This window comes from Lutjanus erythropterus, chromosome 11, assembly GCF_056507025.1.
Source record: "Lutjanus erythropterus isolate fLutEry1 chromosome 11, fLutEry1.hap2, whole genome shotgun sequence".
Taxonomy (NCBI): Eukaryota; Metazoa; Chordata; class Actinopteri; order Lutjaniformes; family Lutjanidae; genus Lutjanus; species Lutjanus erythropterus.
Window position 1 is genome coordinate 36,637,969 of NC_139327.1, and position 25,297 is coordinate 36,663,265.

Genomic DNA, 25,297 nt, shown 5'->3' on the forward strand with positions numbered 1-25,297 from the left:
ACATCGCCAATGATATCACTGGAGTTTCTTTTTTTCTTCCCACTTCCCACTAAGGCTGTAACAGCAACCTCCAGCTGTGTCACTCAGCTGAAGGAAGCACGCAGATTAACTCTCACATCCCCGCTGGGCGGGCGTCCAACATGCATCCACGTGCCGGGTGTGAAAGGGTCTTCGTCTCCACACCACATGTCCAGAACTTAGTTGTGTTCAGCCTCTGACGCTTGAAACAAAGTTAGCCAGCTGTGTATACTGAGGAAGATAAGCTAAGAAAACAATAGCAGCACAATTGAAAAAAACAGTAACTGTGAACCACAGACAAACCCACAACAGTTGTTTCTTTTCTAACTGGGAAGTTTTAATATGAAAATGATAAACAGGGTGCGACAGTACGTTTTTTGACAAATCAAAATGGAACTCAGAGGGGAAACACTACCTCAGATACAGCATTTAAATCACAGTGTTCCAATGGTGGAGGTTCAGTGGTCGGCCCAACCCTACTCTGTGTCAGTGTGATGCACCAACAGGCATCACCACCTACTGTAAAGAGTCCTGGCCCAGGGCATGACAAAAAATAGAGAGTTTTGATTAATAATACACACAAGGTCTGAAACAAAGCACCTCAGATATCTATTTAAGCCCATAAAATGCCTGCGAGGGAGTAGCAAGTACCCATGATAGCCACAACTATCTTGAAGCTTCAGTCTTTGCATTTGTTTTGTTGCTCAATAAATGTTTTAACATCAGTGGCTCCACTGTCCTACATGGGACACAGTAGATTTATAGCTGATAACTGAGCAAATCGTACAAGTAAATACTGGTCAAAAAAACAGTTCATCTGAAGACAGATATGCATGTAGCATGAAGCATGAAGCAGGAAATGTGGCAGGAAATGTTTGGAAGGCATCTAGAGCCTGCTCAGTGTCAACTTGCATTACATTAAATTACATTATGGTCTAAGATTCAAAACTAAAATGTCCCAGCTTGAAACCTTTCTTACATCTAGCTAATGTTTGCAAAATACTGGGCTATAGATTTTTTTTGTACTTTTTTCCATTTTTCAGTTCACTGTGTCAGTGAAGCCAGAAACTAATAGAGGAGGTTTGTGCTTGATTCTCTGAAGATTTTGTCTTGTTTGTTCGAGTCTAATTTATCATAAGGATACACACAATGTGCTCCTGAAAGAACAATTTGTTTACAATACAGAACTCCCCAGGGTGATGTGCAATGTTGTAAAAGTAATGGAAGAAGCAGTCACAAGACGATCCCAGCTCTATCTCAGCTAGCTCACGAGAATGTACATTCATAGCCACGCGCCAGCCCAGATGAGGCACTGAAACTAAGCTGAAAATAAGGCAGTAGCAAACACAGTCATCTGTTTCTCCGCTGTACGACACAGCGGAGAATTGCCTTCCTCCACTCTGCTAATCACCATCATCAGAAAGCTCAGGCTCCATGCTGCCACAAACTCATTCCACTCTGGGCACTTTTCCGCTCTATTAATATTCAAGACACGGCACAAACACACTGATAGGACACTGGAGGAGCGACACCACGATCCACACAGGCTGTGTCGTCTCCATCCAACATGCTCTCATTAACTGACAGGCCCCAGAATGTCTTAATGAGTGACAGGACAAAATTAAATGTATTTTTTCAGCACATATCCTGCTAAAAGTACAGACGCAGCAGGAGAGAGAAGCTGAGAATACAGGGATGTAACTCGTGTCACCTGGCAGTGTGATCCCTCATTAAATTTAATGTTGCCTTTTAGTAGTCTATTTAACTGATGACAAAAGGCAACGTGTCAGTCAGTGTTTGCATACGGATTCACAAAAGATGGACTTAGAGCGTCAGTTCATAAGTGTGCGGGTGTTATTTGCTTAAAGACACGGAGACGGACACAAGCCCGTAGCCCAGTGCACCTACAGGAAACTGACTGGGAACCGGCTGGAAGTCGCCTGAAGGTTTTCGGTTTGGAGGGGAAATCTGAGGTCGCTGCATCTGCAAAATGAGAGATATATCCAAATTCAGAAGCTCTATCCGTCAACGGACGCATCCTCTTAAGGTGAAACTGCACCAAGTCTATAGAGCGTTTACCATAGCTTCACTGCGAGTTTCTAGACATGCATGATCCACTTTTTTCAGTTCTGATTCGGATATCTGCCAAATAGCGCTGCAACTAACAATTACTTTCATAATCGATGAATTTGTCGATTATTTACTTGATTAATCCGTTAGTTATTTGAGCCACAAAATGTCAGTATGTAGTGAAAAATCTTTCGCACATACAGCAGATAGTGCTGACAGCAAGCCTTCATTTCCCATGATGCATTACTGCTTTACAAACACTAACAAAAAGTTTAAAAAGTTTAAAAAGTTTGCTATCTTATGTTCCAAAATGCCTGTGGTTTATGATGGTGATTGTCATTTTTGTGCTGGCATAAAATTTCAACCGTTATTTTTTTCATTTTTCAGTTCAATGTATCAGTGAAGACAGAAATTAATGCAGGCATAGAGAATAAATAATAAAATCATATCACAATATTTCATATTTATTGATGTTATAGATAAAATACTAATGAATATTTTTGGCTTACAACAGCTGTTGAGCTCTCTTCTCAGGACTTTTGTCTCTCCTCATATTTAAGTGGGAGCTTCTGCTTGAGGTGGTAAAATCAGTTTATTGTATTGCCTCGTTTCGCTGTTACTGTCTTCCTGCACTTCTTAGATATTCATGGTTTACTGTACATCTGATCTTTTTTAACCAAACCACTTCCACACTGCTGAAGTCATTTCTTTTTTTGTGCTGCAGATAGTGCTGAGTTCCCCATGACGCCTTAATGCTTTACAAACACTTTCAAAAAGTAACAAAAAGTTTGTCAGGTTTGCTAGATTTTCCAAGATCCAAAATGTGTTTCTGTTTGTTAGTGTTTGTAATGTGTTTAATCAGAACATGGTGGTTTCAACCACAAGTGAGGTAGCTAGTTCATTTCTTCACTCCAGCTGTATGTTGGTATGGGACTCAGAGTGAAGGTCCCTTGTAACAAATATCATTGAGGAAATACTGTAAATTGATTTCTTGTTTTGTGCTGTGTAATGACCTGGATCCTCAGCACGTGGTTTGATTACATTAGCCTGATATCTGATGAAATCTGTCAATATCAGCCCCTGATACCAATATTGGATTGGATCAGCCAAATCTCTACAAATTTCCACGCTTGAGGCGGGAGTATATTCGATTCAAACTAGTTTGTACAAAGTGTTGTCCAATGCAAGGAAACAGATGTGTTAATAGTTGTTCTAAATATCCATAAATGGAGGTGGAGTGAAAATGGAAGACCTGACATTGTCTAAATAACTGTACACATACTCCTCTGAAATACATTCATAGTTTTGCACTTGGTTGTTCACTTGAAACGTGACAGAAAGACTCACTCCTTCCTAACCTCTGCACAGCTGGCCAATCAGGGTGTGAAGTGGGTGAATGGGACTGTCAGTTGCAGAGAGATGCATAAATAGTCAGATGCAGCCCCTGTCAATACAACGTCGCAAATGCGTAGGGGGAGGAGGTTTCCAGAGCTATACAGACCACCTGACAAGCACCTCTGATAGAGTACACCGGCATCTTTAGCATTACAGAGGCCATAACTGATGATGTATTCAGACAGTCCTCTGCATCTCGTAAAATCTAATTTTCTCAGGTTTATAAAGCAGGCAGCTGCCCTGAAATTGCCAACAAAGTAGTAAACAAAGTAGACTGTACCCTGGATACAGTCTCCCTAAGTTAATGATACTAGCACTCATAAAACACCAGGTTGTTATTCATCATGACGTGGGACTCACAGCCTATAGTGCATGTACTGATGAGCAGCTTATCTACACAGCTAACAAGAAAAAAGTGTGTGTGTGTGTGTGTGTGTGTGTGTGTGTGTGTGTGTGTGTGTGTGTGTGTGTGTGTGTGTGTGTGTGTGTGTGTGTCTTCAAATAACACACTTCCTGCTGTAGCTCAACCTCTCGTCCAGTTAAAGTAATGTGAGTGTGTGGAATTAGAATAATAAAGATATTTTGTTATATAAAAACAAGCAGACACAGCAGTGGAAGGTCCAGGTCTAGTTTCTGTATTATGATGGACTGTATAATGCTTACATGATGGCCTGTTACCACTTGAAAAAAACAAATTCAAATCATTGCGCATTTTTAACCCAGAAGTTTTCCAACTGTGAGGCGCGCCTCCATGGGGGGTTGTGGGGGAATTGTGCGAGGGCGTCGAAGGAGAGATGAAAAGAAAAGGCGCTGTGTGAGGTGGAAGGGACAGGTACATCAAAAGTCTTACTCCTCCTCTTCTGAGTCATGACTCAGTCAAATCAGAACAAATGATATATTTCTAGATTCGGTGCAGCTTACACCTTCGGATATATCATCTCTGATGTCCAACTCAAATAAATGTCCATAAAGACACTCCCTGTCAGAGAAAAGGACACTTTTCTGCATTTGATATATTGCAAACAGGAACTGCTTATGGTTAATTTGTCATATTTTGAGTCGTGCCAGTTTGACAAAACGTAAACAGATACAGGCTAAAAAAAATGCGGCTAAAATTGCAGCCCACAGCTGACTTACAGAGGACAAAATCCCCATTAACTCATCACTGACATCAAGTGCAATCAGCCTTGATTCCCGGGCCAAATGACTCTGCAGTGATGACAGGTATTTTATCAGCTCCAGCTGCGATCGGCAGTGACGGAAACATGACAAGCAAATTTTCCCCCCTTCTTCCGACTCTGTGTCATCCCAGCCACAGAGTCCATCTGTCTCAAGTGGGCCTGTCACCTGTCTCTGTCAACATGAGACAGGCTATGAACATTACAGCCACATAATCATGTCTTAAATATAAGCGTGAATACTTTTTGCTACTCAGACTGTGAGTCAGGTGTGTGAGTATCAGAGTCATTAGTGCTTTATTTTAACGTGCTGACGTCTTTCTGTCTTAATGCCCCCAACCTTTCACCCCCGTTTGTGTGACTGATTTTGCCCTTGTTATAGTGAGAGTTGTTCTGTCCACACAATTTGTATCAGTGAGGGTAGACTTGTATAAGAGAAGTGCAACATAAAGCAGTTCAATAGTGACACAAACAGCCTCCAAAATGGCCATAAAGTTGAATTAACACTTCCCAGAAAAACTTCTACTTTCTTGAAAGCAGGCTATATAGAATTGCTATTGTATTAGACTGCATTAAGTCATAAACTGGCGACTAAAAGCATTTTATTTTTGTAATTTGTGCTCTGATTTGTCGTAATCTTCATGACAGGACTGTATATCCACATCCTTGATAAATAATCTTCTGCATTTGGCCTGTATGGTTAGTGCAGACACGAGGATTGAATAAAATGATGCTTTTAAGAGATACTGCATTGTTTTGCTGCTTACTTTGACGTCACCAGCTGCCACTGTGGTACTGTCAAGACGTGCTGGTTTAGTCATCTAATTTCTGAGCGACAGTGTGAAAGATGGAACGGTAGAGCGCTGCCGGGTCATTGCGACACATTCAGTCCTGAAATGTGGACGACACCTACTTCAGGACATTATGAGAGGGAGCAAAATCGCAGTCAGTCTTTGGTCCGTCGGCTTTCCTCCTGGTGACCTCGATGGAGGGATTTGCAGATTATGAAGAGCCTCTCTGAAACGCTGGCTGCCTAACCTCATTTCCATGCTGCTGTGGTCTTCTGTTAATCTGCCCAACAGCAGATTATGTTTGCTATTCGGTCAGATAGGGTGGGATTGGTGCTGCTGCTGTGGGTTTAGGCTCTCAGCAGCTGTTGTGGGACATTACACAGCACCAACATGCCAGACAGACATGGACCAAGTAGCTTTCTCCAGTAGGCATGTTTACTTTGATTCTGAGTGAAAGAGTATCTTAAAGGTTGTGTCTTTGGCAGTGCACAGGGACAAATGTATAGTCTACTTTAATTTTTGTTCCCACTCCATCTCCTCTCTGTTGTTATACTTTACCTTACCTTATTCTTTGCTATTCATTCACTATTCATTTCCAGCTGCAGAGCCTATACAGAGTTGTCCTGTATGTCAAGGGTGGGGTACTGGTGTCTTTATTCATGGAAACATAGCCATTAAAAGACACTTTTTTTTATTATTATCATCATTATTTGGAGAATAATGGTTAGAAAGACGAACAAAACACTGTCCTTGGTTCTGTTGTAGTTGCATTCAAGCCCACCATAATAAGGACCCGATACCACCTGAGGCTGAAATCCGGTGCAGACACTGGGTGGCTGTCAGACTGTTTCCAGAGTGGTCTTTCATTTTTAGAGGTACAGTGCCCAGGTAATATTGCTGTCATCCATGAATGATCACTTTAAAGGCGCTGGCAGAAGGTAGGAGAAAAATAAGAGCTCTGCAGAGTAATACAAGGGATTTCTTTTTTTGTCTTCCTCTTGTTTACAAATTCATTTTCTTGCCTGCAGCCTGCCACCTTCAGCATTTAGGCTTGAATGAAGCCCTGTGGCGTGAGGTGGACACCTACATCATATGGACAGATATCCTGACATCTTTTGTCTTTTCACAGCTTTAAAGGCTGCATTACAGTCAAGTGATATAATTTTATGGACATACCTGCCTGCTAGTTGTTTGCTTGTTGTTCATTGAGTTAATACTTTGTGAAGGCACCTTAGCCACTTCCTCCACTTAGTGCTCACAACATGTAATCAGTCACAACCTATATGATAAATAATTAGCGACACTGACCGATACCAAACTTCACAATCATGATAGGTTTTTCAGCTATATCGCCCAGTTCTGTTCCAAAGTTTGGTAGATTGATTTGTCTAAGGGCTCGATTATATTTCCAAACTGATTAATTCACAGACAGGAGTCCACTTGAGAGGACGTGTTACACACACCTGCACAGTAGACCAGCATCTGTAATGGCAGTGTGAACAAGGCTCCGCGGTCACTACAAATTGGGAGTACACGTATGTCTGCACACAGCCTATGCATGCCCCCCCCCCCCCCCCCACGACAAAATTTACTTCACATGGACCCTAACAGACCAACACACACAGTATATTTTTGTACAGTCTTTTGCACAAAAGATGATACAGTCCTGACATCTGTATCTGACCTGCCTCAGTAATAACTGGGTTATCAGAACTTTTGGGGAGAAAGAACTACAGCTCAGAACCCAAAACTAGAGTTGCATTCCTGCAGTCAAAAGGCAGGAACATATCTGTGTCTGAAAAGGTTGTTGAGGTTTCATGGAAAAATTTCCATTGTGAAAGAAGACCTCTTGACATTTAGCTGTAGCTGCTTGAATTTCATGAAGCACTGCATTTTCATACATGACCCATAATCTTCTTTCTGCAAGAACTTTGGACAGCCTTTGGCGAAATGGTGGAACTGAGCTGCCCCGTTCATCATTCTCAAAGGAGGATGAATCAGACCACCTTGGGTCAATACTCCCCTTTTCTGTTTCCTCTCCTCCTACTGAGATTCAACAGTATCTTGGAGCGAGAGGAGGAAGCTTTTCTGTTCTTTTTTTCTTCCCCTTCCTGTTCTGTCAGATCAGAGACAGTTCCACCTCAACCCTCAGAGACACAATTACCTGTCTTTCCTGTTCCACCTCACCCTCTGCTCCTCCTCCACCTCTTCCTCTCCTCAACCACTTCACAGACAAGTCAATTTGCCCTGGCTGTCCTGGCTCATCACACAGAAACATAAGCTACCAATCCTCACTTTCTAAAAATAGTGCATCGTACCTCAGTACCTCCACATCCACCACCACACAGATCCAACGAGCTGTTGATCCAATGGTAAAACGAAGGTGAATCGTATCTCCACCTGCAAATTGGCTTGTGTCACAGTTTTGACTTTTCACTGATACTGTCCCTGTCTCTCCGGCAAAGAAGTCCAACTGAAAGCAGGCAGAGGAAATCATTTGTTTTCTGTTGAACATCAGCCTGAGGGTGTGATGATTCACACCGTGGAGAACCAGTGGAAGTACAGAGATAAACAAAATTAGCAGCAAAGTCTTTGGCAAAGGGCAAAGGAAACCTTCCAGAAAAACTTTTGACACTGTTAAGAAAAATGGCTACTGACAGTGACTGCACTGCTGAACTCATTCTGTTTGTTTGAGTTTGTATTTTTCTTAACCCTCAGAGAAATATTGAGTTATAGAAAAGCCAGTTGGGAGTTTTGACTGTAGATCTATTCTAAATCCCTGCCCGTCCCCTGGGCTCCAGCTCCGCTGCTCTTTGCAGCTGAAGCTGAGGATCTCCGAGCTAAGATTGGGGCACTGAGACCTCCCTGAAAGAGGAGCCCAGCAGGGCTGCCACACAGCGTCTCATCTCCCAACAGGAGTCATTATCCACAGCTCTGCTGCGACCAGAAATACCAGGCAGAGGGACTGGACAAAGGCCATGACAGATGGCTGCTTGTCTGCCTTCTGCAGGCTCAGAACTGTGCTTAATTCCTGGATGCATGACATACAGACGCAAAAAAAACTGGCAATTTTGAGACTTTCATGTTGTGTGAACAGTTTCATCCCTTGCAGGATGTTTATTTTGTACGAAAAACTGCGAGTCGGTGTTTATCTCAACTACCATCCATGCCAACAACAAGCCTTTACCACACCTACACCAGTGTGCTGCAAAATAAAAGGAAAGCACTCTATTAAAAGTTTTGCAAGATTTATGAGACTTTGTTTGGCACCATTAAATTCATCTTATTTAAATGCCTCCACACAGAAAGGCTTTTTAATTATTTAAAAGTAAACAACATGAATAAAGCTATCTATCTAAACAGGCTAAATGATAATCCCCTAATTCTCTGTGCTGGACAAAAAGAATACTGTGGTACTGCAACCTTAACTTGGACAGATGTGTATGGCAGAGCATATGGTAGCCTGCTGACGGCATCTCATGCATTCAACAAAAGATTACACTATGCCATTTAAGTTAAAAATTGAATTTTAACAGGAGACATAGTGTGATGGATTTGTAAGGGGCTTCAGTGGTAATTTACAGCTGTGTTGCCGCTGCCATGATCACAGCTTCCACTGGCTCCTGTCCAAACCCATCTGAGCAAAGTGCTGTTCAAATAAGCTCCTTATTATCATGTCAGGCAGAGAGAGGAAGCAGGGAAAAACTGTATGGTGGCCATTAAGTGCTGAGTTGTGGTGCTGCCAGCTCAAAGAGCAGCTTCTGTCCCACTAAACCCTTCCTAACATCCCATGGTCCTTGGATCTAAAGCAGACCTGGGGACTGTCCTTCAGGTCTTTGTAGGGTCAAGGCACGGTGACAGAAACAATCTGCCCCGCTGAAGCATCCTTGAGCATGGAGAGCAATCTGTCCAGGGACGCTGCACATCAGTGCCCTTCAGGAGAGGTCAAGAGCGATGAATTTGTACACTGACAGCTTATTGTGTGTAAAAGTTTCTATCCACCTGTTCTTATGTATGTGTATTTTGAATTTCCTGTTACGTAAAGGTAAGGGAAAAAAAGGATAAACCTCAGGAGGAGTAACAAAGAGGGATCCCTCTTCCAGAACATTTAACAGATGTCTTCTAAACAGAGCAGACAAAATACAACAAAAATGTTTAAATGGTTAAACATGCAGATTTTACAAAAAAGTAGGGATGCACCGATCAACCAGCCAGAGACCAGCCCTGACCAGTGACCAGCCCCCAGCACCGGTCAAACTCACACACATGCTCCACACGATGGTCACGTCATGTGCACAGCGACAAAGACTGTCACTAGTCACAGCAACACACACACTCAGACACATGCTAGCATGAAGTCAGCTTCAGAGTTAGATTCCAAAGGACAGGATGACAAGAAAACAGACAGATAACAAGGAGACAGAGCAACTTAGCAGCTTATGGTCTCAACAAACAACAGTCAACTTTCAGCTCTTCAGGCTAACTTTACCCAGCAGCTGACTACTGTTCACAGACTGACAGTTAAAATCTCACCTACTGTTCTGGCTGAAGAATAAACAACCCATGTTGATGTGTGGCACCAAACATTTTCTCATCCAGACTTGTTCGAATTTTTCTTCTGTTTTTCTCACTGCAAAGATTTACTACAGCAAACTGCTGCATGACGTCAAGTCTCTGGTTTGGATCACGTGAAATCATGTCCCACAAGATGGTACATAATCTAAATATAATAATATAATAAGGTCTGGAAGTAACCTGGAGCACTTTTGGAGAAAATATAAAAGTTATTTAATAGTCAGTGTTTTATTATGAACATCCTATTTAATTTGTTTGTTTATTCTGTCAATTATAGTTCTTAGAAAGACTGAAAATCAGAATTGGCCATAACTAAATGGTGATGGACTGATGTCTAATCATTAAACAATTTGTGGCCCAACCCTGCTGCAGCATAGTGGAAATTCAGATGGGATGCAGTGATAAAAAAATCATGGAGTTACAGCTCTTAAAATCTTAAAAAGCTAACTGCTCAACATTTCAGGGCTGCAGCTTTTCGAATGTGAGTTTGCTTCTTTGCTATATTTCTTTCTTTTTTATTTTTTTTACTGTGCATTTAAAAAAAACTAATTAAAAGACACTTTGGGCTCTGAGAAAGTCTAATAGGCATATCTGTAACTTATGACAATTTACAAGCTAAGCGATTCACCATAAAAAATAGATTTATCAAAGCAGAAAATCTTTGTCTTGCAGCTCATCATCTAAAGAAAGTGTAATTTACTGTATCTGTCTGTAGGCTTTTGCACTAGAATTGAAAGCACTTGGCTTGTCACCCACTCTGTCATTATATGAACACAATTTTCCAGTTGCCCCCATCATCTGCTCAGTGTTTCTGCGACTGGCAGCCAGGATCATGTCCACCTCCTCCTCCCTCACTCTTTCCCCTGCCGTCCACTCAGTAAGCAGGACTCAGAGGCTCGTCTCCTCATGTTGCTGCAGGGTTTGGCTGGGTTCAGCGTGGGAGACTAGGTGCCACCGAGGGGACAGAAGGACAGATGTGGCTTACATAATGATCGACAAATCAGTTGTCTCAGCGGCCCTAATCCTACATCCCTCCATACATCTCCCTACGGCTGCCCCGTCCTACCGCGCCAAGCTTTACTGTGTCTTGGCGAGCCAGAGAGTTCAAGGCGCGGTGCTCCTTCCCATCACTGGTTAGAGGGAGCGAATCAATGAGCTCAGCAGGGAGAGCTTTTACAGCTCCACTGGAAGGTAATTATCAACATTTCTCAGTGAGGGGACAATCAGGCCACAGGATGATAGCTCGGGGTTCAATAGACAACAGTCCAATATGAGAGCATAATGTGAAACAAAGTGAGCAGAGGCAAAACTGACAGAAAGACCCCTATTCAGTGGCTGGATCATAACACAATAACATGCTGTAAATCTACCAGCTTGTTTCAGGCTGCTGCCTCCCCATCACTGCTGGGTACAGAGACGAATGACAAGCACCGGTTCACCTGGGCACCAAAGAGATTCAACAATAGAAGCAAAAATTACTCATCAGGCTCGAGATTAAAATGCAAAGGGAGACACATCCCTTAAAAGGTCCATTCATAAGCCACCTCATACTTACGTCTAAAGTCTTGTTTATGCTTGACGCAGTGTCCCCGGCACGAGGGCACTTGGGCCAAAAATGACATCATTGTGTCTCTCGCATCAAGAGTGCTCACTGAGCCTTTCATTTCAACACTGATGCCTTTGCAGGCCGAGCAAGCTTTGCTTCTGCAAACACAGCCCTTCCTTGAGAGACCAGACGGACAGCCAAATGATGGACAACAACTTTGATTTGGAGTAATCAGAGTACAAAAATGCAATGTTTGGCAGTACATCTGTCTTAAGTACTGTTGCCAGACAAACTTGATACAAATGACCAGTTGGACTCAAGGATGAACTGATTAAATTGTGGTGGTGAAAGGTCAGATGTCAAGGTCACTGTGACCACATGGTGGTCCACATCATCCTCGCAGCCTCGATATCTCAGAAATGCTCAGAGGGAATTTCTTCAAATTCAGCACAAACATCCACTCAGACTCAAGGATGAACTGCTTAGATGTTGGTGGCCAAATGTCTAAGTCACTGTGACCTCACAAAATACGCTTTTGCCCATAACACACAAAAATGCAAGATGTGCACATCACAATTTCAAAGAACCCAAAGTAACATTTTCAGACTTCTTTTTGTCCAGTGGTTCACATCCCAAAACTTTTCATGTACTCTCATAAATGACAAAGAAAAGCAGAAATTTCCTACATTTATAAGCTGGAGCCAGCAAATGTTTGATATTCTGCTCAAAAAAATGAATGATTAGTTTGAACAGTTGTCAATTAATTTTATTTCGATCTTTTGGATCGTTGCAGCTCTACCTCGTAGCCTGTCTACTATTTGCAGAGGCTTGCATCAGGGCGTCTTGCACGAGTATAAACAAGGTTTAAGTGGCATCTAGTCATGCAGATCATTTCTATTTCTACTGAGTTCTAATGCAGACCTTATCCAATTAAAATAAGTGGAATTTTGTTTGTTGTGCTGCCACAACTACCTTAAAGAGACTCTTCGTAATTGTGACACATGATCACAAGTAATTGAGTAATTTCAATTAACAATAATGCCAAAACTTTGCAGGTTCTAGCGACTCCAGCTAAGGAGTTGACTGCTTTTCTCATCTATTATCATCTCATTTGGAAGATGTTACCATGGGATTTCAGTATTACTACTCAGCACCTGTCCTTTTCATTTTATTGACTTAATGATTAATAAAAAGAAATTGCCACAGATTAATCAATTACCCTGTTTACACTGGATAAAGACATTGCTGTGGATCACTTTTATCTGACCTACTCTCTTACATGTGAAGTAGTTCTAGTCATTCAACGTAAACAATGTTGATGTAATTCTTTTAATGTTTTGAGCTGCGCAAATGAAATCCCAATGCAATGTAATTTGGATGAACTGCCACTTTAAGAAACAAGGGAAGACATTTATTGCAATCAGTTGGTAAGCCTATTAAAACTGCAGGGCAGCTCTTGTACTCCAGAGCATTGGAGAACAATTAACATTTTGGAGAGGTTACACAAGAACTGGTGCCGTCAACTTCACGAAGGGCATAACAGTTTTTTTATGGAGAAAGAACACAAAGTGTACTTGGCTTCTCAGTGATACTGCAATACAGCAGCTCATAAAAGAAGCAACTGATAAAACTGTGTGCTCAAAAAAAACACTGAGAGCTCTTCTTTGCCTTCTCAACATCCACCAGACACACATTCGGTGCAAAGGTCTGAAAGTACTGAATGACCCCCTTTGACCCTCCTCCCAAAGGGAAAAGACTTGATATGAATGGGCTCCTTTGACTCCACTGAAATGTAATCTTTTGTTGATTTTTTTCTTTGACTGATTTGGAGGTTTGAACTGCTGCCAACACAATTAGAAACTTGTTGACATGGTGACATATTGAGTCTCTTCAGAAGCAGCATGGGAGAATTTTACAGCAGCTGAGGATTGAGTTATTTTCCCCTCAGCATGACATGTTCGTCATGAGCTTAATTCACATGTGTCAGTCACACATCTGTAGTTGAAAGCAACTACTGCAAATCACATTTCCAGAAGTAGCTAGACAAGTGAGTCACCAATAAGCAGTGTGTGTCACATTTTTTTGAAGGCTGACATCCATGATTTCTATCTAAGTGAGTTCTAAAGGTAAAATATGACATTTTATGGTAGTATGAAGATGCCAGATAAGTTGCCTCCTGCACCACTCCAGCATCATTTGCAAATGATTGCAATATGGGAAGAGGAAAATGATGGTGGTGATGATATATTTGATTGACAATTCAACATACAACAGCTTCAAAAATGGACATTAGGCTGAAGTTGAATCAACACAAGACTTAACAGAATTCAAAGTATTTGCTGCAGGTTGATAGCAAGTCGTTTGTTATTCTGTCCACATTTGAGCGTTTGCTCACATGACACTTTCATGCTATTTCAAGTAGCATGAGGCAGTTCTCTTCCTTCCTTTTTGACAGTTTGTATCTGCCCTTCAAATCGAATGCCAAAGTCATAAATCCAACAAACGGAGCAGCAACAAACTGGAGTTCATATAATAGAAGTTCGCTCCCACAACAGTCTGCTGGGAAAAAAAGTTTCTGGTGATACAAGTGGTGCTGAGGACTATGGGTTCTTAACAGCTAGAAATTTCACAACAATGGTTCAGTAGATTTCCTTACAAATCCATGTAGGTTCAACTCGTGAACCATGATGCGTGAATTTGTTCTTTCACACAGAAACAAACCATCTTTCCTGTGTTGACCCTGAAACAGCAAAGAGATGCAGCAAATTCTTAAAAAAAAAATATAGAAAGCTACCATGACTATGAATTCTACAAATTCCAGCAGACGTTGTGTGACTTTGTCATCAGCCGTGAGTCATGAGTAAACCATAGTAAATTGTTCCCTTGTTTGCAACAAAGCTAAGTTGGTTTGCATGCTAGCTAGGATGTGATATCCACAACAGTTTACCTCCAAGCCTGCTGATCAGATACACGCACAACATGAGTCCTACTACAATATGTCTAACAATTATTAATTCAACACAGCATACAAATATAGCCTATTTGGTAAGCACAGACCTCCGGCAAGACCAACAGTCGAGTGCTGCAACATCTATAAAATATCAGGAAATGTGAAAAATATCCATTTGAGTTTTTCCATAGTCCATGGCGGTGTCTTTAAATGTCTCATCTAAAACCCAAAGATATTCCGTTTATTATGATAATAAACAAAGAAAAGCAGGAAATCTCTGTGAGTGAGGCTGAAAACAAAAATTACTTTAACAATTTATCCATTATCTAAATATTTTAAGTTTGATTCTTTTGCTCAGTCAGGCAAATGAGTTGCCAGATTTAATTGCCCAACATGGTATTGCACTTGCCTTGGGCAGGAGGGCAAGCCTTATTATTGAACCCTGAAATTATTTCAGAATATGGTTGTGCCTCGCTGAAGCCTCATTGTCTCAGCTGACCGATCTCGTAATGTTAACAATGGTGAAAAATAATTCATGCATCTGCCCTGTGAGTTGGATCTGCTCCAAAATTTAATGAGTTCTTCCTTGACCGATGCTACAAACTTCCACCAAGTTTCATGAAAATCGGGAGGGTAGTTTTTTTTAAATCCTGCTGAAAATCAAACAAACAAACCAACAAACTGAACCAAATAACATAACCTGCTTGATGAAAGCAATAAATGCCATTCCAATAATGCAGAGTAAAGCAAAAAATGTTTTTGTTTTTTCCAGCCAGTGCTTCTGTCAAATAAGCTATCATTAGAGTCATACACAGAAGCTAGCAACATGCTAATGTTGGCCACTGCAGCACTGACACATTCTCACTACATCATAAAGCTTTTAGGACCATGTTTAGCAGGGAAAGTCCACCTTCCTCTGTGCTGACTTAGAAAAAGCAGCCAATGAACAACTCAATCTAAAAACATCACAGAGCATAGATTAAGTACTACAGTATTGATAGGTAGCATTGATTGAATGTCTGGGCAGCAGCTAACTACCTGTTCTTTTTGTGTTCAACTAAGGAAGAGGAGGGAAAGAATATGAACAATAAACATAAGTTGCACATGATAAGTTTAAAATAAAACATGCTGTTTTGTTTTGCTTAACTAGCTGTTTAATTATTTCAGTAATACCAAAAGTTATAGGTCTCTGTCTGTGTTATCCAGTGTAACACTGCAAAGAAGTGCAAAAATCCATCCACTGCAAAACAGCAGGTGAGTGGTAGCTGAGTTAATGCTGCCACTAGACTGGACTGTTTTCTACATTATGTCAGTCATTCTCCGAGCTTGGAAAAAATCCCAGCATTTATACCTTGTTTCATTTACCTTCTCCTCACCCACACAGCTTGCCTTTTCACGCATCGTTTTACAACCTTAATCAAAGCCAATGAAAATATTTTACACGACCGGGGGAAAAAAAGGGACTATTTCCCCTGATTGTGATCCAAGATGAAGACAGGTGGGGGTGGGGGTGTTTGTGTATGTGCGTGTCTGAAATGAGCAAAGCCTCATAAATGCTAACAGTGACATCACCTGCTGTTCCTGTGAGTGGCTCAGTAAGGAAGGCCACAGTCTAGCGGAGCAAAAAATGCAGCGATTTCTTCCGGAGACGGCACGTCAGTCTTCAAACAGCTGTTCAGAAGTGTCGGTGTGGCTGCAGTCTGATTGCCAAAAAGTGCTTTAAGACTAGAAAACGGGACCGAATGCCTCAGTTCAAACCGTCCCTCTGAAGCTCTCTGAACTATAGGAAACATCCATTGAGCGACAATGTGTCAGAGCGAAACGAAGCCGTCACACTTCGCAGGGAAGCGGGGCGGCGGCGGCGGCCTAATGGTGAGAGAAGAAAGGTTTCATTCTGGGAACTTGGTAGTTCGAATCGCAGCTGTGGGAATGTGGGTGAGGAAAGTTGAACAAAGCTTACACTACGCCAGCAACAGCTACAGCAAAGAGCCGACCCCTCCACCACCTCGTTTACATTCATACAAAGAAGAGGAACACATAATTCTGGGTAATCAGGCTGCGGCCGGAAAACACTGAAAGCATTTACAGCACAACACCTGCTGCAGCACCCGGCCTTATATTAGCTGGTTTATTAGCAGGATTTTCTCAGCTGTTGTTGATAGCAGATGGAGAAATCCTTCTTTATGATACTGCACTGTTTATAGTTTTATTGCTACCAATCCAGCGCTGTTAAACCTAAAATGCATCTCTCAATAAATAGAGGATTTTTATATGGGCAGCATTCAGTGGTCAAACAGAGTTACTGCTCCCCTGTGTTTCAATTAGGACATAAAATAATTTCTATGATCGATCAAAGGCTAATTTAAGTCTCTTACATATGATTTTTTAAAACCCTGACAACAACTGTTAGTTGTGGGGGCAGCTACTGGTAGAACTGGCCCATATCGTCTGTATCTGTAACCTAGAAAACATGCACAAATACAGATGAATGACTGCAGCGTGTGGACAAAAGGCTTTGTCTGCAGCCGTATGCTTATCTACAAATGAACCTTGACCTGGTCGGAGGAGAGAGGCCGTGTTTAAAGAGGCCATGATATGCTTTTGGGGTTTTTCACTCTCCTTTAACGTGTTCTATAGACTTTTGTTTAAGCAAAAAGTCTGCAAAGTTACACGCCAAAGAGAGTTACTCACTCTTACAGTTTACACCGCTTCTCCACTGCCTGAAACACAGTTTTTGTTTGTACTTTGTGACATCACTATGTAACACATTTGCATTATGTGCAGCTAGTTTGGAACAGAATTCAAAACGGGTCTGAAAGAAACAGGAGCTAAAAAAGAGTGTAAGTATGAGATAAATAATGGGGTTTTTGAACATGAAAGCTTGCAAACCTTTTGAACTTGAAAGTGAGCATACAACCACACTGAGAAATTAAACTCCACTGCTAGTTGTAGTATTTATACAATAAACAAATGATGATATTCTCACTCCCTGTTCAAACACACAGACTCCAAATTGAGTCCAATCAGGCAGTTATTTTCCCTTGTTGCTACTGTACGAGCTCATTTCCCACTCAGTGTGTTTCCATGCATCTTGTAGTAGCTCATTAAAAGTTAAATGTCATAGATTCAACTAGCTGCCAACTGCAATGATCAACTTTTCTTCCACTTTGTTTGAAGTACTTTTAGATCAAGCAACTCTTGTACTTTAACATCAGGACATTTGCATTAAGTTGGACCTCATGCAACTTCTCCAGCTGTTGTTGGAGTTCTGTTACTTACTAATCTACCTATATTTTTAAAATAAAACCACAGAAATAATGGTGAATGCCAATCACAAGTTACTAGATCCCAAAACTGTGTCCTTCAATTTGTTCATTCTTTCTAAATGTCAAATACAACCATGACCTGAACCTCAAATGCTCCGTAAGGCAGCTTTATTGGACTGGTGCAGGCATGTTTGACCTAACAGAGCCAGAGGACAGAGACGCATCAGCTCATTTGAGAATCAACAGGATGGTAATTTTGTTCTGCACTGCAGGGTTTTTGGGACTGAAGTCAGGAGTAAAGTCAGCAGGCTCATTTGGACTGACAGAGTCGCTAATGACACATTTGTGACTGACTGTCGGGGAGGGTTAGTTTGAGAGTCCCGGTCTCATCACTTGCACTGCTTATGCTAAATGCTAATGCCCTCAAGCTTATATAGTGTTCGGGGACGTACGGCTCCAATGCATCATTGAGCCACATTTCAGGTCTGCCCAAAAAATCCTGGACACAGAAATGGTGAAAAACACTCCACATTAGTTCTGTCTTTTTACATGTTTTCAGCAACTATTTTCTAACATGTATAATGTGTTTAGTGGAAAATCTCTGAATTTCATTTACCCAGACTGTAACCATGGCCCTATGGCCCCTGGCCACAAAAATTACTAAGTGGCCAACAAATATTCTATGAATTTTTGGCCACAAATTCACAAGTCCTTTGCACCTTTTTGATCAACATTTTATATAAACAGTGAAGAGCACTCATCGCCGGCTTGTCTGTCACTGAAAACACCACATCGCAATTCATGAGAAAAGTGGACAACACAAGTGTCTGTCATGCTGTCTTTTCTGTGTTGCTTTTACTTAAACCTACTACGAGGACTTTTTAATTGGTTATGAAAAAGTCTCAGTTTAATACTGATGCCCCCTGTGTGACCTACATAAGCACACAAGTTTTTCAAAGCTCAACTATTCTCTGTGAAAACAGATGAAATGATCCTGTGTTTACATTTTCATTAGCAAAGTTACAATGAGTGATACAGTTAAAGGGAAGCAGGAGATGTTAATTTAGCACATTTTACTTTTGATGTCATAGTTTGTGGTTATAGTGGAGAAAACACTACTGCCTCCAAAAACAACAAAATATGAAAGTTCCTTATAGTGGCTTCAAGTTTACATTTGGGCTACCAGAAATGTGCTTCGGTCACAAAATTTAGGGGCTTGGTGGCTCGTGGAGTGAATATGGCAGGCAAGTTATGTATTCCTTGGCCAATAAGCAGCAATTTAGTATTCTGTGCACTGTTTCTTGCAGATTTAATTTAAAAGGAAAAAGATTTAACAAAATAAATGGGCCATAAAACGTTTTTCAAGTAGAAATCCAGCTGGTTTCATTGAGATATTCTTAATCCTTGAACATGAAAAAAGGAAAAAAGGTTTCTCATTTGTACGGACATTTCTGATTCAGGTGAATCAAGGAGAATTGCCACATTACGGAAGAGCATGTGAACACACCACAGTGTTCAGACACAGCTGACAGAGCAGAACATACAGTAGCAGAAAGCTGCCTTAGTTTAAATAGTATGGACACTGTTCCTTCTTTCCCATGATGCTCAGCCGATTTAGCTGTCATGATGACTGTGTCATGACTGCTGTTTGCCTTATCACCTGATCTTCCTTGCTGTGCAGCCAGGCAGGCGATGTGGAGAAGATACTGCTTTCTCTTCTATACAGATACACACACACAGACAGAGAGAGCTTTTATCTCATATGCACAAAGCCAACAGCAGACCGGCTTTAAATGCCGAGAGTACAAGCTATGGAGAGACACACACACACCATGCATCAAAGCGCGCTGTTGGAAGAAGAAAAACAGAATATTTTCTCTCCAGAAAAACTACACTGTGCGTTTCCTTTCAGAAAGATAAACTCATCACAGGTTATGTGCTGTGGTCAAGTACACACAGACTTTGAAAATGGAAACACATTCTGTCAGCCAACAGTAAGTGAACGTAACAAAGACAAGTTGAGGTGAAAGAGAGCTCAGGTCCATTTATGAGCCAACAGTTAATTACACGTTCTCAATGGTAAGAGTTAATCAGGAACATTTTACAGTGAAAAATTCAACCAATCAGTTAACAATAATGATAACAGCAGTTAGCCCTAGGTGACCTTTAATTCCTACTTCACCAAGATTACAAGAAGCTGATAATAAAGAGTACAAGGGTCAAGGTGTTGAGGCGAGCTCACTGAGAAACAGGACATAAAGTTTTTACTGCGCACAAGATACAGAAAACAAGTTTGACAATCTGTGTGGAAATATTCTGCTAAATTTTGCAAGTTTACTCTGTGCTGTGCCTTCATGCTGCACTGCAGGAATACTGTTCAAGTCCAGTTTTAACCGTGTCAACCTGGCTGCTATGGGGAAAAACAACCTAATATAGCTACCATAGGTGCAGATTTAAATAATTAAACTATTGCACGGATGGTTATCCTTATCACTGAGCTGAATACAATGCAGACAGCCAGCCTTAATGCCAATTTGCCAATCCCTGAGTCGGGTTGAAAAGGGTCTCTGTGTCTCCGCAGCACAATCTTAACGCACTTAGTTGTGTTTAGATTGAAAAAAAATTGCCCAGCTATACTGAGGAAGCTAAACTTTGAGAACAACGGCTGCACAACTGAAAGAAACACACTGAGAGCGGCCTGCAGAAGAAGGAAAATGCTGCAACCCTGGGTTTGCCTAACTGGGATGATTTAGTAAGAAAATCATACAGCGGACATGGAGATGCATCAGATTTTGTTTCTTTTTGTTTCTCCCACATGTCAAAAATGGAACAAAACTGAGGGGAAGCTTTTAAATCACAATGTTGCAATAGTAGAGGGCTCAGTAGTCCATGACTGTCAGCCAATGGCAATCATCTATTGGCCCAACCCTACAACGCACCAAAAGAAAAAAGACTGTAAAAGAGATTGTTACACAGATTATGGAAATGAGTGGTCAAAATCGAGGCAGCAAAGTCTGAGATATGCTGACTGTTAGCTGCAATTTTGGGCCAAGCTCCAAGAATACTGCATCCCAACAACTCCCATGATGCAATGCAACTGCAGTCTTTAATGCCTGGTCAATATCCAGATTTTTTTTTAACTCTACGCCCCAGGTTTGTCACACAGACATTCCCTTAAGACTCAGCTTGAGTAGTACTCCTTGTAACAAGTAAACTGGTCATCATGTGTTAAAGTTGGGGGGTGCACCTTTGAAACTAATGGCCATAATGTAAACCCAAATTATCCAGGAGACTCCTGTGTTTCTGGTGAGTGACATTAAAGATAGGCCTATCATTTTTAAAGACAAACTTTGAAAGGAGAAATCACATTATGGTAAAAATTCCACTTTTCAACTGTAAAGCTTCTGCTTGTGCAAACAATTTACATTAACTGAAGTGTGCGGTGCTGAAGAATGCAGATGTAGCGCTTTATAAAACTAGTGCAAAGATTTCATGCTTCAGATTTCGTATTTACTCTGATTTGGTCGAGCCCAGAAATGTTCATATGTGACTCCAGCTTATTCTGTTAAACTGAAGTACATTTCTTGATGAAAACAGGGATACTCAAGGAGACTAGATCTATTCAACATAAAAGCTTAAAAGCAAAATGAAATTACCCTGACAGTTTGGCCATGTTCTGTCCAGTGAATTCACTATGATGCTCTCAGGCACACAAAGAGTCCTTTCGGCTGGCTTTACACTGTGAAACTTTCATGCAACTTTAAAGCTTTTTTTTCTAAAATACAATCATATATCAAGTATCAGTTTCGCACTGATGTCAGAAAGTTCCAAAAGATTTTTATTAATGTTTCTTTGACTCAAATGGAGGATGCACTCACAGGAGGCTCACTGGATCAAGCACCTTGAATAAAGAGTGAAGTGATCCATTTGTCTCTCTTTGAAGTAGCCAGCAGGTCATGTTTTCTTCTCCATCATATCAATAAGCATGAATGCACAGGTAGCTCTCTTCATATTCTCCAGGACAGCCATTATAAAACAAAGTAGCCAGCCAGTACCAGAAGAAAAAGTACACAACAGTTTCTACATGATATAATCTAGGAAAAACACAATATAAAACTTATAAAGAATTACCTATGTAGCCAGCTAACTTCAGCGAAAGTAACTATTATATCATGTTGCATGAGACTTTGATTATTTTTTAATTGCTTCATGTAACTGTTAAGGTGCATAGAAATGTTTCATGCAGTTTGCAGCCTGCAACCAGTTGCGCAACGGTCCTTAAATTCCTTAATTCCTTCCACTATCAGGTTATTAACACAGACAGAAGTGATTTTAAATGACTGTTACTTTCTTTTAAACTCGGTTATTTTAATTAACTATAACAACATTTTTTATTTCATTTACTGCTGCTTGTTTTTCCTTGTATTGACTCATGTACTATGTTGATCTGTTGCCTGTGACATATTTGAGTGTATGGACTGGGTAGGCTGCAAATAAATTTCTCTTGTTGGGATCAATAAAGTTGTCTGAATCTGAATCCGAACATAAAACACTGGAGTGCATCTTATTCTCTGTGAGGCTCAGCACAGTGCAGCACAGAGCTGGCCTTAAATTGGCATCCAGGGATTAGCTTAATCATCTGAACATAAAAAAAAAAGTGGCTCCATAACCCACGTGGCTGTAATTAAAAGCCTGACTCCTCGCTCCGTATCCACAGGCTGTCTGCTGCACCTGTCCCTCATTTGGCTCCTTGCACTGATCTGGGGCAGCAGATCCCTGACAGGCATACAGAGCAGCTTCTGCACGCGCTCAGTCGGTGCCGCAGCCAGCAGCGAGTCAACGTCTGCCTTGTGTGAGGAACCTGGGGAGGAAACGCTCTCCAACAAAGTCGGCCTGTGAACAAACACCTCTTTTACCCGCTCACTCTGCCTTTTTCTCCTGAGGTGTTTCATCCCCTCCCTCGCTCCCGTTCTCGCTCGACTCTGAGTGATAAAGTGCAGCGACTTAAGTCTGCAGCAAGGAACTCCACTTGTCTTTGCAAATGACTTTCATCCCTCAGTCTCCCTCGTTTCCAGAGGCTTAGCACATTAAAGGTAAAATCTCATTTCCCAGTCTTGCAGCACAGCTAGCCCACAGCTCAGTGCCACTGCAGCAGGTAGTGACGTTAACAGCTTGTCTCCTGATCACAAAATCCTGGAGCTGTGATCTATTGTCTCTCTAAATAATCCTGCTGTGACGAGATCTCACAACAACACAAGTTAATCTTTGTCTTTACTCTTACACTCCCTAATATTTCTTTGAAAATTTCACTCTGCAGTAAAGCAATGAAAAATGTTGCTCACTGGTGTGTGATGAAAACATCACTATTACATTATTATGTGAATTTGAACAGGTTTGTACACAGACTGTTAATATGCACAGAATATTCAGTTGTTTGCCCTTATCCTGAAAAAGACAATATCCCTACTAAGCTATTTATGTGTGTAATGAAAATTATTTCTCTAATATTCCTCTGATTATTCCTGTAATATTCCCGTTTACATGCAGCCATGTATATTCTGATTATGGATGCTTCTTTGCAGCAAAATTGGATTTTTGCAAACATTTTCCACCAGTGGGGGGTTTGTTCAACTGTGCAAACACAACCTCCCCCTTTTATTCATTTAACCATCTTAAAATCCTGAAAGTGCGATATTTGTGTATATCCAACAACCTGTTGATATTCAAGTCTTCCATAATGTTTGAAAGTAGGTGTTTTTCTCTGTCCGACCACAAATGTTAGCTTTTCTTTTGTGCATTCGTCTCTACCCCAATCTACAAGCCGATGGCTACAGAGCTGACCATAAATAGGCAAATCTGAAAATGCTCCATTTAGAATAAGGTCTAATTCAGAACAGCCAACTGGGATATGCTGTTTATATGACATGCATCAAATTCAGAATATTGTCATATTCAGAATAATGGTAGAAAATGTATGTGCTTGTAAACGCAGCCTCTGTAGCATGTTGCTATCAGAAACAGGCTATGATATTTAGCACAACATTAAGTTCTTCCATATCAGCTGCCCCTGAGTAAAAGAAAATAATTCAATACCACACGTGGGAGAGAACAGTAAGAAATCCTCACATTTGAGGAACCTGTGCATGTTTGGCATATTTGCTTCAAAAATGACTCAAATGAAGCATTAATTATTAAAATATTGCCAATTAATTTGATGTAAATCAACTTATTGATTAGTCACCTAAGAGTTTCAGCTCTAATTATGGTCAACTATGGTTTTTATGTAAAGTCTCCTGAAATCCTCCTTGGTGCTGCCAGCCAGCAGAGGTCTGCTGAATTCATATTGGCTTCTTTCTTTAGCAACAGTCGTCCACATGCACAGACATTTCAGTCTCTGCCTTTCTCAGCGTGTGTGTGTTCTAGCTCTACTATAGAAAATGATAATTCTGACTTATAATGGCTTGGAGCTTAGCTTTCCTAGCTTCGTTCATTGTTTCTATCGGTTATAATGTTGTACTGACCAAAGTAATTGCTCATATCTGATAAAAATGGTGACACTGGTAAAACGGGTTCTTAAAGTTCCTGTGAAGTCAAAATAAATGTTTAAGTGTTTTTTCAGGTATATATTACCCTATACATCACCTACAGGCCAGTGTCTGGCCCAACAATGACAAAAAGGTCATTTTATGGGTATTTCAGTTTGCCTTGATCAGGAAAACAATTAAAAATGATTGGTGACTCATCCTGCCCTATGGGGTGTTTTTAAATTTGCATCTAATTAAATGCTTTCTCGCTTGTGACACTGCTGCAGCGGACTTCAATGTTTCTGGGGACCAGACATCACTGTACAAAAGCACAATAACAACTTTCACTGATTTGGGTGAAAGTGGATCTCGTTTTCCCTCTGATGTCCTCCCACTGCTCAGCTTCAATTCTCGGTGATTTAATTACAGAGCTTCCAGGTGAACACACAGATTTAGCGTCACACTTGTTGCTAATTCTGTTTGCGGCCGTTCGTACGCAGCAGAACTGGGCTTAGCAGCCTCGCAGTGACCACGGCCAGACAGAGGGACAAACGTAGTCTCAGGAAATGCAGTACTGAGGTTGTTTGACAAGTGTTCAGATAGATAGACAGGTTAACTTGTTGCTAAAGTAAGTTAGCTAACCACTAACTACTGTTGTCAAACTTGCCTCTGTTGGTCTCTGAGGCTATTTTGGGTGCTGCTAAAACTGAATGTATGGACTGACAAAAAAAAAAAAATCCCCCTAAATCATCACTTGATCCACTAGAAGAGTGTGGCGGTGCTTGCATCTGCAGAGACCCCGCTTCCTGCCTGCATTTTATGATCTTGCTATGTTCGGGACATGTTTGGCTAATAATTTTACTGCTCGCCTTTATGCATTTTGTAGGTAATTTTGGCTAATTTGGGAGTTTTTCATAGAGTTTCTTCACCATCTTACTTCTTTTAGCGATGTCATCTTATTCCAAGATCTCAGCAGTGAACTTG